General features: G+C 40.2%; 1 long non-coding RNA gene across 1 annotated transcript in view; it reads left to right on the forward strand.

Annotated features, from left to right (window-relative positions):
• The first annotated feature begins 2,874 nt into the window (after positions 1-2,874).
• LOC112409083 (uncharacterized) overlaps positions 2,875-14,365 on the forward strand; it is a 32,025-nt gene continuing 20,534 nt past the window's right edge. Inside the window, exons 1-2 of the long non-coding RNA XR_003005089.1 lie at positions 2,875-3,031; positions 5,981-6,128. This is a non-coding gene — a long non-coding RNA (uncharacterized LOC112409083). The remainder of the gene's footprint in view (positions 3,032-5,980; positions 6,129-14,365) is intronic.

Below are 14,365 nucleotides of genomic sequence, written 5' to 3' on the forward strand. Positions count from 1 at the left end.
TCTAATCTCTCTCCCTATATAATTCTGGTTCATCTATACTGGAGAGTGCAAGGCAAGTTATTAAACACGAGTATTTTATTCATTTACTGAATCCTCTCTTATGATAGACATGAATGTTCTATTTCATGGCTTTCATTACTAGGTTCATAGGCTCTTATAATTGTTTAATAAAATTTTAAAGTGTAACACAGTTTGCTGTAAAAAAATACCCCATATTTCTCCTGGCTGTTGGGTTATGGATCCTTAGCTCTGATTTAGACCACTCTCACCCTTCAACATTCCTGTATTATTGGTGAAACAAGAGTAATGAAAACTCCAACAAGAAGATAAAATGGCAAACAGCATATCAGTGGCTGACTGAGAACACAGCACTACACATAGATTAAGAGTTCATTACATATTGAATTAATGGGGACAAGTATTCAGGGTTTTTGGATTTCGGTTCTATGGAGTGTGCACCCAGTTATACCATGTTTAGCGAGGCTGAAAGAGAAGTCAGTTTCAGGGGAACTAAATCATCTCTGTAATAAGGAGAGCAGTAGTATGTACCCATTTGGCAGGGAAGGTTACTATTAATACATTTCATGGATTTAAGAGAAATCTATTAATAAAACACTATGTTTCAGGCAAGTGAGGGCTTACAAAGTGAGTATGACATAGGCATTTTCCCCAAGTTGTTAACATCAAAACAGGGAGACATCTTATCATAACACAACATAATCCGTGCTACAATCAAGGTCAAATTGAGGGATGGAGAGAGAAAATAATTCATCTTAAATTTATAAAAATTTTCCATTTTCAAAAACAAGATTCCTTCTTAGTCCAGCATCTGTTAAATTTTTGGATAAAGTATATTTTTTAAAATGTTACTTTAATGCAATTTTTACTGGTAAGAAAATATGGGAATTCCTTGAAGGCCAGTAAAACATGTACAGGGGTATAGAAGTTGACTTTTGTGGGGTTATCGGCATGAAACTTGCAGTTTTTAAACACACATGGGACATTTTTGGAAGTCAACTGGATACATTTGGCCTTAAAGATCTCAATTTTTTTGGAAACATTGGTAATATACCTATCACATTTTCTTACTATAATGCAATAAAAAGATCACTGAAAATGTTCTATACACTCAGAAAGTTTAAAACACACTTCTAAACCAGTCAAGGAAGAATTAATTAATAGAAATTAGGCAATTTTAGAAATGAATAATAAATAAAATACTATATGTCAAAACTTGTGGGATGTAGTAAGATTGTGCTGAGAGATAAATTTGTAGCCCTAAATGCTTATTTTAACAAAGAAGAAATGCAAAAAAAAAAAAAAAAAATTGAGCTAAGCATCCAATTTAAGAAATCAGAGGGAAGAACAAACTCACTTAATAACCCAAAGAAAGTTGAAGAGACAGAAATAAATGAAACAGAAATCAAAGATACAAATGAGAATATCAAAAAAGTCTGCTTTTAAAAGAGTAATAAAAATGGCAACTACTGTCAGGCTTTGTCAAGGAAAAAAAAGAGAAAAGAACGTTACTATACACGTAACATTACACAATTAGATAAGTGAGAGAAGACAAGTTTATGCCCCCAAATTTAAAAACTTATAAGAAATAGATGTGTTCCTAGGAAAATAAAAATGATCAGAACTGAGTCAAATAAAATAAAACCTGACATGTGCTATCACCATGAAAGGAATTGAATAAACATTTAAAATCTTTCTGTGAGCAAAATCCTAGGCCCAGAGTATTTTCATTGATGAGTTCAAGGTGTTAGTAATTCCAAACGTAAACTCTTTCAGAGAAGAGAAAAAGATGAAGCACTCCTCAACTCATTTTTTAAGTCCATTACAACCTTGATACCAAAACCAGACAAGAATGGTATGAGAAAAGAAACTTATTAAAAGAAACTATTAAACATAGAGGCAATATTCTGAAACAAAATACCAGCAACCAAAATTTAGCCATCGATTAGAAAAAAATCACAGCCAAGCTAACAAATCTGGAGCCAACTTAGTTAGCAGGTTAAGGGGGTGTGGGAGGGGAGAGAGGAACATGGTTACTTTTACAGTCGTAGAACAAACATTTGATAAAATTACACACCTAATCATGATTTAACAAGTAAGCAAATGCAGCTTCTGGCAACAGGAAGATCATCACTACCTTAACTGGAAGAAGTGAGTCTAAAAAATTGTATTTATTTTTCAGAGATCTGGCAGGTAACTAAAAATGAGCTTTCTCCCTCTATAGAAAGATGAGGAAAGGCTGTTACTATTTAAACCATTTTTTTGCCCCATTACATATATAAATGTGTGTGTATGTTTGTACAAATATAAATATACACAATCACACAGAGATTTATTGCAGAGTAGTTAAGAAGGTGAGTTCTGGAGGAAAATTGCTAAATTAAAATCCTAGGATTGTATGTTTTGGGGCCAATTTTCTAACCTCCCTGTGCCTCAGTTTTCTCATCTGTAAAATGGGTGAGGAAAACACCTCATTGGTTTGTTGTGAGAGTTAAATAAATAAATACCTGTGAAGCATATAGGAAAATGCCTGACAGATTGTAAGCACTCAGTATAAGTATTAGTGGCTATGGTGATTTTCTTTTTTGGTACTAAAATGTTTCCTTTATATTTTTTCTGTATTTTCCAAATTTTCTACAATATTTTACTTTTGTAAAAAAAGCTATTTTAAACATACACACCTATACTGCTCACATACACCTCCTGCAAAAGCCCTTTGATCTGAGTTGCCTCATAAGCTTCCCTGGAAGGTTGAGTTGTGGCGAAACACCACTTCTGAGAGCTCTGCCCTCACCCGTCAGGGCACCTCTATGTTCACTGTTTCTCCTAAGGCAGGATGGTTGAAGCATTGCTCTGACCACGTGTTATCAACCCCGTGACAGTCCACTGTGAGCCCTGGTGACTCCAGAGGCAAAGTTCTGATCATGCTGAGACAAAGATGCAGCAGAATTACCCATGGGACTTCCTAATCAAGGATGTTCGCACTCTGCCCCTGAAGACTGTGATTTGGCAGGTCAGAGGGTACTTGCAGATTTGTGACGCTGATGGGCACCTGGGTTGTGATCAGCTGCTTTATCCTGTTTTCACTCAACCTTTCCCCACATCCTGACACAGGCAACCCTGGGCTGGTGGGTTTGAATGGTATGCAGCACTTCCCGATGAATTTTAATTAATTTTCAGAATTGTTCAGGAAATATTCTAGATTAGAAAAAGGGGAAGTGAAGGAGAAACTAACAACATTCCTCATTCTCAGAAGTTTAAATTTTCATATAGGAAGACAGAAGTAAACATAATACATATGTTTATATGTAATTATATATGGATATATATATATATAAAGTATAAACATAATACATATGTTTATATATATATATATATATATATATATATATATGGATAATTATATATATATAATTATATATGGATAATTATATATATATAATTATATATGGATAATTACAGGGCATAATAAGAGGCCTTAAAGGAGAAAATAAATGGGGTGATATGGCACCCCATGGGAGAGGGGAGAGGGGACTTGAGGCAGGTGCCCAGGGACGGCTGTGCTGAGCAGGTGAGGTTATAGTGGAGAGTTTGAGATGAGAGGGAGTAGGTTATGCTCAGAAGAGCAGTGAATGTTTTCTAGGCAGAGGCAACAGCTACTGCAACAGGAAAGAACTCTGCGTGTTCTAGTTTGGTGTCTGGAATATCACGTGTAAGAGGAGATGCTGGGGAAGTCAGTGCATGGAGACTTGTTCAGGTCGAGGACTTTAGGTTTTATTCTAAGTGCAGTAGAAGAGCACAGGCTCTTCAATGGAGTATGGTGGAGGTGATGTAGGAAATTGATGTTTTCAAAGATTACACTGGTTTATATATGGAGATAGATTGGTGGAAAATAATAGCAGAAACAAGGAAGCTTTCGGGAGACTCTTGCAATAACCTAGGTGAGAGATGATGACAGCTTGGATTTGGGGGGTAGCAGAGGGATGGCGAGGGGTGAATCAAGTTGGGGTCTCTTTGGAGGTAGATGGCACCTAGGGTATTTGTGGCAGATTCATGGTTCTGATTGGCTATATGACAGTTGGAGATCAGGCCATCGGGTCAAAAGCCACTGCAGGGCCTCCTTCCTATGAAGGTAAATGGAGAGAATGCTGACTGGTCTCACAGGTTCAAAATCCAAGCTCCCATTTGTCCTTTTGGACCATTAGAGTAGTTACCCTGCGGCTATTGTAAATGCCTTACTGTGTCAATAGGGTGAGATGCTGTTTTTGCTGAGGGATCAGCTTTTAGCTGCAGAACTCCATATTCTGGGCAACATTTGGCACTCACTCAATTCTCCTCCTATGTCAGAGGTGGAATAAGTCTAGGCTTCAGTCCTAAGAGTACCAAGATGTAGGGCAGGCCCCAGGCATCTAGTTCCATGCTGCACCGAGGAGTCCCTGAGGAGTTCCAACCTCATCTGAACCTTTGGGACCTCCCTCTTGAGAGGACCAGAGCTAACCTGCTTCTCGGAGGCTGATTCTGAGCTGGAGCCAGTCCAAGTGCACGACAACGTCCTCCCATTCTCTACACTCTTACTCAACGTGACTGTGGTCTCCGTGAGTTCACCCCAGCCCTGCTCAGCCCCTGGGCCAGCTCCAGAGAGCCTAAGGCTGCTCATGACTTGGGGGATGGGATGGGAAGGAAAGTGTTACTTGCTAGCAATTGTGGACAAAAGCAGAAGTGGAGTTAGCAAATGCCTTACTTCCCCATTTCCTATCATGAGAAAATGGTGAGATGTTGCAAAACCCACAATTCTCAGATAGGTTATGTACGTGTGACATGGTGGACCATTCCCAAATACACAGCTTAAAGAAAATATAAGTAAACCAGTGTGTAAGTCAAAGGACACACCGATTGACCTCAGCATGAGGAAAGATTTTTTTTTTTTTTTTTTTTTGCGGTACGCGGACCTCTCACTGCTGTGGCCTCTCCCGTTGCGGAGCACAGGCTCCAGACGCGCAGCCTCAGCGGCCATGGCTCACGGGCCTAGCCGCTCCGCGGCATGTGGGATCTTCCCGGACCGGGGCATGAACCCGTGTCCCCTGCATCGGCAGGCGGACTCTCAACCACTGCACCACCAGGGAAGCCCGAGGAAAGATTTTTGTACGCATATTAGCTACAGGTTACAAGGGTGCTCCCAAGAGTATGATCCAAATTCTTTATCTCATCCCCAAACAAATTTTGTAAAGGACTTGGACCCTTATGCTTACGGCACTGTGTGAGGGGTCAGGAGGAAATTTAGAAGCCATTTGAAGACACGAGAGTTATAACCATATACTTTACAGTTTGAAAATGGCGAACAGTGATATGGATATAAATGCAGTAAGAGTGGTAAATATTGTGTCAAGAAATTATTTAGGTTCTCTTGAAAAATAAGTTTCAAAACAATACATCGAACATGAACCATTTAATTGAAAACTGAAAAACTGTGTGTTTCGTTAAATCTAAGAAGCTATCAAATGTAAGCCAGCTCAGTTTCAGAAATGTTAATATGTGAGCACATACACATTTTAAAGTCAATAAAGGTTTTTATAAGTGCTTTTTATAATTGTTTTTAAATAAATGTTTTTAAAGGCAGAAAGAGTGTCAGAACAATATATTCTAAAATGTTAACGGAGAAACATTATACTTCAAAATGTTCAAAATATACCTCTGAGGGAGGGGAGTGGGATGGGATAAAGGACCCTAGATATTATTCTATACATTTTTACATTATTTGAACTTTTTATAATGAGTATGTATTGAGAGAATGTGTGTGTGTGTATGAATGACACTGATTCATATGGGTAAAGCTACATGTAAATTTGCCGGTCAAAAATTCTGTGTGTGGAGCAAATAGGCTAATAGATCCTGATTTTATTAAGCATGGCAAATGCTCACATAACTCAGGGAAGGTCAAAGAAATTTTCTGTTTGTGCTGCAGCTACACATTCCTACCTGCTGTGAAATAAACCCAGCCTTCCTGCCAGGGTCTGTTGATTCAGCTTTGCCGTCTGGAGCAGTCTAGCATTCACAGCCTGAACGGAATAATGCTGCTTTGGTCAGGGGCTCTGCCGGGAGCAAAGTTTGCGGTAGGTGGTGTTAATTACATTCTTTCCATAAAATAGCAGGGCTCTAAGCATGGAGCTGGGTAGAAACTGTGGAGCACATGTGGCAGCCGAGATTTAGGATATAGGCAAAGGTTACTGGGCGAGAACAGCAGGCAGGCAAGGCCATAAAGTCAGGGAAGTGGCTGCCTCATTATTCATGAGTCCTGTTGCTTCTGAGAACATTCTGTACCATGTGCACCGTAGGCTTAGGGCACATTCCAAAGCCATTTTTTATTATCGTTTAGAATCTCATTTTCAGAGTAGGTAGATAAATAAGCTGATAGTTAAACATTTGTAAAGCAATACATTCCAACAGAATCTACCCGTTGACCATGGGACCAAAGGACATCACAGTGCTTTAGAGTCAGTGCGGAAAGCAACCTTCTCAGGTCTACTGGAAAAGAATATTCATTCATTCATTCATTCATTCAAGAAATGACTTATTGAGTGCCTTCCATGTGCTGGAAATACACACTGATGAAAACGGAGAAGCTCTTGCCCTTGTAGAGTTTACATTCCGGCGAAGGTGACAGATAATGAACAAACGAGACAGAAATAATTACAGACAGAGGTGACAGTGCTATGAGGAGCATGAACAGAGTGACATGACAGAGAGAAAGTGGCAGTGAGAGTGGGTGAGGGGTTCTTCACACGGTTTAGGGTGCAAACGAGGCCCTGCTGGGGAGGCATCACTGGAATGTATTGCTGAAGGCTGCAAAGGCAGCAGTAGAAGCTTCAAGAAGAATCCCTCCCTGAGCACCAGGAGACCTGAGTCTAGGTGGGCAATATGTTCCTCAAGGAGCTGCCCGGCAGTGAATCTAAATAATCACAAATCTGTTAACTGAAGAAGAAGAATTTTTATGTGAAAATACTTTATAAACGGTAAAGAATTTTATAACATTACTTCCATTCAATGTTCATAACAGCTCTTCTAAGTAGGTCAGATAAGGATTAAAATTATTTGGATGCTGGCAAGTCCAGCTACATAATTTGCAGTACCTGGTGCAAAATAAAAAAGCAGGACCTCCTGTTCAAAAATGATTAAGAATTTCAAGGTGGCAACAGCAGAGCTTTAAACCATGAAACTTCTGAGCACAGGGCCCTGTGTGACTGAACAGGTTGCCTGCTAGTGAAGGGTTGCCCTGGACACTTGCTATCATCAGATTTGGTGGTGAAGGGGAGGGGAAGGGGTAATTTTTTGCTACATTTATATCCAGGGTACGTATGTTTGCAAAATACTAAATTGTCAAATATTAGTTTTTATTAATGTAACTGTACCATTGAGCTTATGCCAAGAAATCTGGTCTGTTTCTTCATTTGATATTTTCTACCATTTTCTTTCAATAATTTAAATATCTGAGAGAATGCTCAGAGGGCCAATATCTTTTCCAAAAATCTGTAGCAGTTGAGTTGTTTAGATGTAAGTTGTCTTGAGAAAAATGACTTTTGTGCCGTAAAGAGATCTTGGTTTGCAATAAGAATTCCTGACTGTGAGTCCTGCTTCTGCCATTTAATGTTTATGTGATCCTGAGTAAACTGCCTAGTCTCACTGAACTTTAGTTTCTTCTGCAAAATGGAAGAAATTTCCCTTTACAAATGAGTCCAAATTGTTGGTAAGGAGTCAGGGAGATCATGCTTGCTGACCTGCAATGCGTGGCTCATAGAGAAAATGATCCTTCAGTGGTTTCCTACTTGAAGGCCAAAAAGGGCTGACAGTCAGCTGGCTAATTGTTAATGGGAGGTGTCATTTCTTTCTTTTTTCTTCCTTTTTTTTTTTGCGGTACGCAGGCCTCTCACTATCGTGGCCTCTCCCGTTGCGGAGCACAGGCTCCGGAGGCGCAGGCTCAGCGGCCATGGCTCACGGGCCTAGCCACTCCGCGGCATGTGGGATATTCCAGGACCGGGGCACGAACCCGTGTCCCTGCATCGGCAGGCAGACTCTCAACCACTGCGCCACCAGGGAAGCCCCATGGGAGATGTCATTTCTGATTGGGGGCATGTGTTCCTTGCTGTTTATTAAATATTTTGAACATCATCCTTGTATGATAGGATGTATGCCATACTGATTTGCAAAAGAATGGTAAGTTTATAATTTTATTTAGTGTATTAATAATATCTCAATGGGAAGACATGCAATTTTTGAAAATTGAGGTCAAATTCATGTGACATAAAGTTAACTATGTGAACAACTCAGTGGCAGTTAGTACATTTATAATCTCATCTAATCGTCATCTTTATCTAGTTCCCAAGCATCTTCATCACCTTAAAAGGAAACCCGGTACTCATTAGCAGTCACTCCCCCATTTCTCCTTTCCCTTAGCCCCTGGCTACCATTAATATGCTTTCTGTTTCTATGGATTTACCTATTCTGGACGTTTTGTATAAATGGAGCCACACAATATGTGGCCTTTTGTGTCTAGTTCCTTTCACTTAGCGTGTGTTTTCAAGGTTCACCGTATTGTAGTGTGTATCAGTACTCACTTCTTTTTATGACTGAATAACATTCGACTCTGCATATATGCCACGGTTTGCTTATCCATTTATCTGTTGTTTTTCCATGTTTTAGTTACTGGGAATAGTGCTGCTATGAAAATGCAAGTGCGTGTATTGATTTCAATACCTGTTTTCAGTTCTTTAGGTACATACCTAGGAGTGAAATTGCTGGGTCATATGGTAATTCTATGTTTAACTTTTTGAGGAACAAATCATGCAATTTAAAGCCAAATAGATAATCAAACAGACTATTTATTATAAAATATAATAATAGAAAGAAAACACTTCCATTCCTTTTCTTGCTTTTCTATCCAAGATGCTGGTTCTTAAACTACTGCTACCATGAGACTGACCAAATTCGAGGACTTGGATTCCAGAGCCCCTGCTTTTGACCGAGAGACCTCCCAGCTAAGAGCTAGAATTCATAAGAATGTGTTAGATCTCAGTGCTAGAACATATGAGCCAAATTGCATTTCGTGTCTCCATCTTCCACTGTCTATTATGTAAGCCTGTTGCTTTTAACAACACCTGAGTCAGTCTAGTGAAGAGAACTATTAGCCAAGGTTAATTATCTTCACTGAAATGTGAGTAAATGAAAGAAAGTGAGTCATGCACTAAAGTGATTTTATGGCAGTTTATGAGAGAAGGGTAAATCAAATGTTCAAATCTAAACTACTGGGAACATTTGAGTGGGGCTGAATCATATGTCTGAGTGGATATATATTTTATAGCACACGCCTGTAGATCCTTAAGGTGACTGTCCCACTGCTGTGGTCAGACTGTTCTCTTCCTGGAGACCTAGCGGTGACCTCTCCAAACCCATCAAGTGAAGCCCAGGACACCTCACATGGGGACCACCCATATTGGGCAAAAAGAAAACAGAAGGGGAAAAAAGAGAGCGGCAAAGTCACATTTCTTCTTCAGAGTTTCATCAAGAGCTAGCTCTCATCCTGCAATTGGTTATTTCCCCTAAAATTCATACATTTTAACAAATTTTAGCACAGCAGCCTAAGGAAAGTAGCACGCGGGGAGTACATGGGAGTGAAATGACCAAAGAGAAAGGACGGTGTTTCTCCAGGCCCATCACCACCAATGTGTGTATCACAGATGCATTTTTGCTGTCTCAGCCTAGATGCCCTCATGCCTTCTTCACCTATTTGTTATTCATTTATTTAGTTAATGATCTGATTTCTAAGTCTGCCCCAGGCACTATTTTAAATGTTCTCTAGAATATATGCATGACTCAGAGTGAAATCCGCTCTCAGTAAGCTTGTGGGTAGAAGAAAATGTTGGGCGTGGAAGCCTCCAGCCTTAACATGGTAGAAGGGTTGTACGGAAGGGGTTAGAACATGGACTGTGGTCCCAGCTCACTTTGATTTGAATCCTGTTCTACCTTGGCAGAGTGACCTCCTGTCTCTGTCCCTTAGATCCCCATCTATAAAGTGAGGATAATACTAAGACGTATCACACGGGCTTGTTTTGAGGAAAGCACCGGAACAGTGTTGGCACTAGGTAAATGCTACAAAAAAATAAGTGACAAATACACTAACAGAGAAATGACTGAAGTGCCCTGGGATTCAGAGGCAGACATGTGCTGGGAGACTAAGAAGGCCAAGGGCAGGGACTGCATTTGATCTAGGCCTTGAGGGCTCAGCTGAATTCTCTGATGTTCTTGATTTACCTGTCCATCTGAGTCAGTGCTCTCAGCATTAGATAAGCAGAACTTTGCCCAAACTTCTCTGTGCATTATCTATTAGCATGTAATATAGACATGGCTCTTAAAACATGCTTTCTGAGGGCACTGAGAAAGCAAATTTTTTCTTACATAAGAGTTAGTTATTTGTCCTTCAAATAATCAGACCCCTATTTGCTTGACTTTGAGTTAGTCATCTCACCTCTCTGGGACTCAGTCACCCCATTTGGAGTAGTAAAGGTCTAGACTCGGGAAGCACTATGGCTTTTAAAACAACTAACTCTAACTATTATGATTATTAACAACATTGTTGTGAGTTTTAGCCTTGTACCTCATTCACATTGTTTATGAAGAGTTCACTACAAATCTTATAAGCCCTGGGCCTGAGTTTTTTAGTGATTGATTTCTCTATGAAGTTTTATATTACAGAATCTCCAAAGGAGCTTTCCAAAACCATAAGACTGCCAAAATTTTATTTGACCAGCAAAATTTACAATGTTTATGCCTATATTTATAACTTCCATCCTTATCCACCCCACCCCTCTCTCTGTCTGTTTTCCCTCATTTTACCTAGTTAAGGAAAACCAGCTGCTTACTACTGCAATAAGGTCAGTGTTCTTCCTACAAATATGGAAATCTCTAGAAGGAATAGAGTTGTTTGTTTTTTTTTTAGTTTGTGATCTAATTTCAATTAGACCTACTACCTAGTTTCACTCTGCTTTGGTTTGTTCATACTTGTTATAGATCCATGCACTGTATCGCCCAAGAGAACATAGAATTTTGGGTTGTTTTCTGTGGGCTAGAATCTCTTTGGGGTGTAATGGTTTCCTATAGTCAAGACAGTTAGCAGAATCCACTGAACCTAGTTTAAGAAAAAGGGACTTAATTCAAGAAATGGGAAGTCAGAAGCAGGTTCTAGACTGAACTTTCAGGAACCACCACTGAATTGGCCTACCTAAGTAGCTACTGCCTTTAAAAGAAGAAGGAAGGAAATTTCAAAAACCTGAAGTTGTAACTGCTAGCTCTGGGAATAGTCCACTATGCTGTAATGTGCATTGTCAATATGGATGCACCCCTCTCCCCATTCCCTGCCTCTCAACACCCACAAAACTAGGAACCAGACCTGGGACCTGTACTAGTTTTCTACAGTTGCTATAACAAAGTGTCACAAACTGTTTGGCTTGAGCAACAGAAAGGTATTGTGTCACAGTTCTGACAGCTAGGAGTCCAAGAGCAAGTTGTTAGCAGTGCTGGCTTCTCCTGAGAGCTGTGAGAGAGAATCTGTGCCATGTCTCTCTCCTAATTTTTAGTGATTTGCCAGCAACTTTTGACATTCCTTGGTTTGTAGATACATCAGTCTGATCTTTACTTTCACGTTCTCATGTGTCTGTCTTTGTGCCCAATTTCCCCCTTTTATAAGAGCACTAATCATATTGGATTGGACGCACCCTAATGACCTCATCTTAATTGATTATCTGCAAAAACCCTATTTCCATATAAAGGTCACATTCACAGGTGCTGGCGGTTAGGATTTCAACATTTTTCAGGAACACAATTCAACCTATAACAAGACCTCTGCAACTATTGTTGTAGAAAAGACAAGAAAACCAAATGCCACCACTGCAATGATGCTACTAGAAGTATCCCGGGTGGCAGAATGGCCTCTGCCTTCCAAATCCTGGGTGCTTAGGTTTGTTTGGTGGAAGTTCAACCTTGGAAGGAGCTAGAGCTGTAAGGGAATCTGGCAAATGACAAAAGGTCTGTAGCTCTTCAGCCTCTGGGATGCTAAGTGGGGTGAAATGGAGATGGATGGACTACAGTAGAGTTGGATGAGCCGATCTGCATTACTTTCCACTTAGGGAAGTGGAGACCTGTAAGAGACACTGTGTAGACTAATGAGGTAATGAGTGATGGAGCTAAACAATATCATCATTTGTTAGTAGTGAGTCACTACTTTCAGTCCCAGGACACGATTTATTAAATCTCTTTTTCAACTACTACAAGCTCTTTATTCTTGGACTGGAAATTGTAAGTATTTAAAAAGGCAAGTGATTTATTTTCTTCTGACCAGCAGGATTATCTTTAGGCCCAATATCTTTGAAACCTGTCAGAGCCTAGGGGGCATGTAGTATATAAGTACAAAGGAAAGAACAAGGAACAAAGGAAAACTTTGACTTATGCTGGGCTGGTTAATAATGTCCACCCACCTGTTCTTCTCAGTTAGAAATCTTAGGGACATTTTCATGCTTCCCTTTCTCTCACATCCTAACCCAATTTTTTCACTGCCAAATCCTAGATATTTTGCCCTAAAATGAATTTCAAATTTGACCGTCCCACTTCATTCCTGTGGCCACTCTCTGAATTGAGTCCCTCACCGCCTCCAGATGGATGTCTGCAGTAACCTAGTATTCCCACCTCTATATTCTTTTCCATTCCTTCTTTCATGGTATTGTCAGAGTTATTCTTCCTAAAAAGAATCTATGTCCAACCCATTTTTCAAGTCACTGCTCACCTAATGATTGTTATTAATAGCTATAGTAGAAGCAACAAACTTGTTCTTTTGATTTTGTAATTTCCTCACACTTTTCCATGAGCTACTTTTTTTTTTTTGCGGTACACGGGCCTCTCACTGTTGTGGCCTCTCCCGTTGCGGAGCACAGGCTCCGGATGCGCAGGCTCAGTGGCCATGGCTCACGGGCCCAGCCGCTCCGCGGCGTGTGGGATCTTCCCGGACCGGGGCACGAACCCGTGTCCCCTGCATCGGCAGGCGGACTCTCAACCACTGCGCCACCAGGGAAGCCCTACATTATATTTTTAACTGTTTGCTTGATAGCTCCTGCTGGATATCCTATGAGTGTCTCAAGCCCTGAAGTGACAGGCTCTGAACTGAATTATCATCTACTAATCTCCTCTCTGGAGGTCAGGGTGCTAGCATGGTAGAGCTCTTGTGAAGGTCCTCTTCCGGGTTGCAGATGGCTGACTTCTCCCTGTGTCCTCACATGGTGGAAGGTGCTAGGGAGCTCTGTGGGGTCTATTTTATAAAAACACTGATCCCATTCACGAAAGCTCCACCCTTGTGACCTAATCACTTCCCAAATGCCCCACCTCCTAATACCATAGTATTGGGCATAGGATTTCAATATGTGAGTTTTAGGGGGACACAAACATTCAGACCATAGCAATAACATTGTAAGCCTATCCCAAAGGCTGGAAGCTTGAGGAGACCACAGGAGCTCCAGTTCACCTTGACCTGGCATCCTGTCATCTAGCATCTTTTCTAAAATCTGTATTCTTGTGTGAATCTCAGTGTAACGTGGCAAACACTCGTCCCCTTGTACTTGCTGGTCTAAATCTTTTTCTTCTTTTCTTCCAGAGCCCATACCCTCTCCCCCCTCTTCCAGATATCATTGTGAAAATTACCCCTTCAAACTAGACCAGCTTCTTTGCAATCTTGAGAGTTCCACTTTAGAATAAACTGATGACATTGGTCTTGTGTTGATTATAAAAAAAAAACACAGGTAGTAGATGCAAGGCCTTAAGTTTTATTTAGCCCAGAAGACCAAGGGAAGGGTTCAGAATCTGCTTGTGTATATGTCCATGAGAATGCACATATCCTTGAGAAATGTGGAAAAACAAGCCCAGTTCCTATTAATTGCCCCTGGTTTGGTTTTATTGTTTGGAATAGCATCTATATGTAATTTTTCATAACTAAGAAATATGAATTATTTTATTACCTGGTTGTATAACATGCAGTAAAATAAGAAAAAAAAAACCGCAGGCTAATCTTTTTGGTCTTTACTTTCAAGGCTTCATTATGCATGTATTCAAGGACTGAGTCCTCAAAGGATCATTATTCTGATCTCTTGCTCACAGACAGCATGACCTTAAAAAGAAAAAGCTGAATTAAATTCTCTAGCTACTGAATGTGAGATGTCTTTTTAATTTTTTTCCTTCCCTTTTCTTTTCTTTTCCCTCCCTCCCTCTCTTTCTCTCCCTCTCTCTCTCCCTCTTTTTTTTTTTTTTTTTTTTTTGG

Source organism: Neophocaena asiaeorientalis, unplaced genomic scaffold (assembly GCF_003031525.2).
Source record: "Neophocaena asiaeorientalis asiaeorientalis breed wild unplaced genomic scaffold, Neophocaena_asiaeorientalis_V1.1 scaffold5, whole genome shotgun sequence".
Lineage (NCBI taxonomy): Eukaryota > Metazoa > Chordata > Mammalia > Artiodactyla > Phocoenidae > Neophocaena > Neophocaena asiaeorientalis.